Source organism: Nannospalax galili, unplaced genomic scaffold, assembly GCF_000622305.1.
Source record: "Nannospalax galili isolate Female #2095 unplaced genomic scaffold, S.galili_v1.0 scaffold17070, whole genome shotgun sequence".
In the NCBI taxonomy this organism is placed as follows: Eukaryota; Metazoa; Chordata; class Mammalia; order Rodentia; family Spalacidae; genus Nannospalax; species Nannospalax galili.
The window spans coordinates 1-4716 of record NW_008327857.1 but is presented as its reverse complement, the minus strand read 5'-3'; the positions used below and the strand labels follow the sequence as shown (position 1 = coordinate 4716).

Here is a 4716-nt window from a genome sequence, read left to right as displayed (position 1 = left end):
CTTCAAGAATTTCTTTCCTGCACTGTATAGGGTGTGTGCATATTTGCATGCAGGTGTATGTGTATTCATTTGCATGTGGAGGCCAGAGATAAACGTTGGGTGTCTTTCTTCGGAGGTTTTCCACCTTTATCTTTTGAGACAGCTTCTCTCACTGAACCTCAGTTCAGTTAGGCTGGCTAGCCAGTGAGCTTCGGGGATCTGCCTGGTGTCTCCACTGCCTCCTCTACTCCCACCCCCAGTGCTGGGGATACAAGTACACATAACCATGCCAGGCTTTTTTATGTGGAGTCAAGAGATCCAGAGTCAGGCCCCTATGCATGTGCAGCAGGCACTTTGCCACCTGAGCCATGTCCCCAACCCCAGTATTGAATTTTTAATGTAATGAGTCTTTAATAAGCATATCCATCTCATTAATATGGAAAACTGTTTTGATCTTAATAAGCCGTAAAACAAATCATGTATACAAAAGAATTTTTAAGTAAACGTATCCATATTTTATTTATATACTTATATTGCATATGTAGATATGCTTGGGCCATGTAAAAATTTCTTGGTTGAAAAGGGGTGGTGACTGGAGAAAGTTTAGGTATCCCTGCTCTAGATCAGAAAGAAGACAGCCGGCTGCTGTGTGGATCTCACAGAATCTGCAGCAAGTACACGATGTCCCTGGCACTCTCTCCAGGCCTGAGATGGTGGAGGGCACTTGAACTGGGTTCCCAGGGAACTGGACCAGGAAAGACACAGCCCTGGCCCCACCCAGCCTCAGGTTGTGAACTTTCCTGATTCAAGCAGGCCTATCACAGGTTAGGGATAGCAGTATATGGGACAGCAGCAGTGGAGTGTCCAGCAAGACCTGATACCAATGTATGTAGGACAGCGGGTCAGGCAGAGGCAGTCCAACACAGTCTAACATTTAGCAGTGAATATGAACACTGATAGAAGTAGTATATAGCAGCAGCTCATACCTAGTTGTTTGCAGGGAGCAGCATGTTGTGCAGAGTGTCTAACGGCCTGACACCTAGTGGTATAGTCATGATAGTACCTAGTGGGTTCAGGATGGCACATTGTGGTGGTATCCACATACATAGCTAGAGACCAGGCCCTGCTGGACCACTTCCTCCGCCTCTCCCTCAGAGTGCAAGGTATCAGGCCCTTCTGGACACGACACATCTCCAGGGCCACCATGCCACATACAGTGCTAGGTATCAAGCCCTGCTAGATGTCATCAATTGCCTCTGTTCCTGGCAGTGTGTATGTGGTAGAGCCAAGGTGGGGTCTAATTTGCAGGGCCCAAAACCTAGCAGTGTGAGGTGGTGACCCGGAGACAGGGTGTCCCTCAGTGCAATGATGGTGATGGGTTTCCAGAAGGGCCTGTTACCTACAAGTTTAGATGGGAGGACAGGCTTTTGTACAGCCTGACTTGAAAAACAGGAGTGAATTTGGGTAACAGTGAGAGGTCTTGTCCAAAAGGGTCTGATACTATAACAGTAAGTGGAGAAGGGGAGGGGTCAAGTAGGACCTGACACATGGAAGTGTATGTAAGGCTGCAGGGTGGTATCTAGCAGGGCCTGATTCTTAGTAGTGTACATGGGGCCACATTGGGAGTATGTACTACAGTACCTGATGCCTATTTATGCATATGGGATGTGGGAGGGGCTAAACAGCAGGGTTTGATACATAGACATGAATTTGAATGGGGTAACAGGGATCCTCATTGACTCAAACAGGTAAAAAATTTCTCAAGTTGCTCAGCCATTGGTTAATTCCTTCCCCTACCAAGAGGGGGCGGGGCTGCCCGCCTACTTAGCGAGGGTCAGGGGAGGCGGCGAGGAGGGGGCGGCGTGGGGAGCCGGTGCGCAGCCACCAACCCTCTGAGGGACCGGGAGCAGCACAGCAGCCAACCAGGAGGGATCAGGAGGCACTGCAAAGGGCGCAGGGGCAGATCGCATGCCACAGGTGCAGCCGGGGACCGCGAGGAACCCTGAGGGGCACAGCCACCGACTATGCGGAACCGTTATGAACCCTGATGGCGCAGCCGCACTACTGCCAGGGACCGTGAGGGCACAGCCACTGAAGCGAGGGACCTCGAGAGACCGCGAGGGACCCTGAGGGGAGCAGCAGCCGACCAGGAGGGATCGCGAGGCACCGCGAAGGGCGTAGGGGCAGATCGCACGGGACTGCGAAGGACAGCGAGGGACCGCGACAGGTGCAGCAAGGGACAGCGAGGGACCCTGAGGGGCGCAGCCGCCGACTGTGCGGGACCGTTATGGACCCTGATTGTGCAGCCGCGGACTGCGAATGACCCGGAGGGACTGTGAAAGACCGCGAGGGGCGCAGACGACAAACGTGAGTGCCCGCGATTGATCGTGAGAGGCACAGGCGCCGACAGCGAGGGACCGAGAAGGACCTTGACGGCCGCAGCCGCTGACCAGGAGAGACCTCGAGAGACTGCGAGGGACCCTGAGGGACGGAGCCGCCGACTGCCAGTGACCTGGAGGAACCCTGAAAGACGGCGAGGGGCACACCACAAAGGTGAGTGACCTTGATGGATCGCTAGGGGCGCAGCCGCTGACTGACTGCGAGGGCTGGCGGGGGGACCGCGAGCTGTGCACCGGCAGACCGCGAGAGACAGCGAGGGTTGCAGAAGCGGACCGGCCTAACCCAAAGGACCGTGAGGGTCTGCGAGAGACCGCGAGGGCACCGCCGCCGACTGGGAGTGACCGGGAGTGACCGTGAAAGACCTCGAGGAGCCCAGTCGACAAACGTGAGTGACCGCCATGGACCGCCAGAGGTGCAGCCACCTACCGTGAGGGACCGCATGGGTGCAGCGGCCACCAGGGGGCGCCAAACACCACATCTTAGACCTTTTTAAAACCAAGAATTTCTTTCCTGCACTGTATAGGGTGTGTGCATATTTGCATGCAGGTGTATGTGTATAGATTCTTTTACACCTTTGTAATTTTTCCCTTTTATTGAAAAAATAGTTGCACAATTTATGCGTGGCAAAAACAATTTCAAATAGAAATAGGTATATAGGAAAAAGCCACATGCCTATGCGCCAGTCCCACACCCACAAGTTTTGAGTATCATTCTAGAAATGTCTATATATAAATGTGTTTCTCATCATAAAAATGCCACACATGGGATCATACTGCACATCCTGTTTTACAATGTGCTTTTAAAAGCAACTATTCCATGGGTATATGTCTCTATCGGTACAGTCAGATTCACTTCAGTCTTTTTAAAGGAGTGGCTAATTCAGTTAACCAGCTGCCTGCAGATGGACACTTTGCTCTCCAGTATTTTACACACACCATCTTTATACACAAGCATGCTAACTGACGTGGGTACTAAGAGACATTTCCCCTGAGTCAGTTATTTGTGTTCTGAAATAGTGTAAGCACTGGCAGAATAATCTCCTTTGCTGTTTGCCATCATAAAGGGAAATGAATGAAGAATCCACTGGGGTACTGAGTAGTTCTTCTGTCACGGCTGGGTTTTCACACAAATTCAAAAGCAGCTTCAAATCCTGAACCTTGGTGCTTCCATCTCCAGTCAGTAGCAGGTGGAAAAGGTCCTTGATGTCGCTGTCCAGCCTGTGCCGGTGGTCATTCGTAACAGTCGTGTTTTTTAACAGCCTCAGTCCGGTCAGCTGCTCAGCAGAGTTCAGAGGATCAGAGAAGACATCGTCACAGGTTTGATGGATGTGAATCTTTATCTTGATTTGCTTTTCAACATTCACACTCAGGTTATTTGGTGCATTTAAAGCTTTCTCTTTGATGCTTTAGTTTAGATAGTTGATTTTGTTTCCAGGAATTGGAATACCACCCAATTCAGGAATAACGGCTTGGTTAGCAGAAAAGGCTGCATTCCACCATGACCAAGGCTTTTTCAGTACTTAAAGGATCCTCGGTTGACTCAAACAGGTAAAAAACTTCTGAGGTTTCTCAGCCATTGGTTAATTCCTCCGCCTACCACGAGGGGGCCGGCTGCCCATCCGCCAGGGGCCGCAGCCCTGGACCTCCCGAGTGTCGGTGGAGGTGGGGCGGAGAGGGGGGCGGGGCGAGGGGTGCGGAGCCGCCAACCCTCTGAGGTACCTCGAGGGGTACAGCAACCGACCAGGAGATATCGCGAGGCACCGCGAAGGGCGCAGAGGCAGATCGCGAGCCACAGGTGCAGCCGGGGACCGCGAGGGACACTGAGAGGCACAGGCGCCGACTGTGCAGACCGTTATGGACCCTGATTGTCCAGCCGCAGACTGCAAGGTACCGGGAGGGACTGTGAAAGACCACGAGGGCACAGACGACAAAGGTGAGTGCCCGCGATAGATTGTGAGAGGCACAGGCGCCGACCGCGAGGGACCCCCAGGGACCGCGAGGAGCGCAGCAGCGGACCCGCCGAATGCCTAAAGACCGCGAGGGTCCCCGAGAGACCGCGGGGGCACAGCCACTGATCGCGAGGGACTTCGAGAGACCGCGAGGGACCCTGAGGGGCAGAGCCGCCGACTGCCAGTGACCTGGAGGGACCGTGAGTGACCGCGGAGACCACAAACGTGAGTGACCGCGATGGATCGCGAGGGGCACAGCCGCTGACTGCGAGGGACCGCGAGGGACCGCGAGGGGTGCAGCAGCGGACCGGCCGAACGCGAGGGACCGCGAGGGACCTCGGGGGCACAGCCGCCGACTGGGAGTGACCGGGAGTGACCGTGAAAGACCG

General features: G+C 53.9%; 1 pseudogene; it reads right to left on the bottom strand.

Annotated features, from left to right (window-relative positions):
- Nucleotides 1–3350: 3350 nt before the first annotated feature.
- On the bottom strand, nucleotides 3351–4258 carry LOC103738363 (annotated as a pseudogene).
- Nucleotides 4259–4716: the final 458 nt, after the last annotated feature.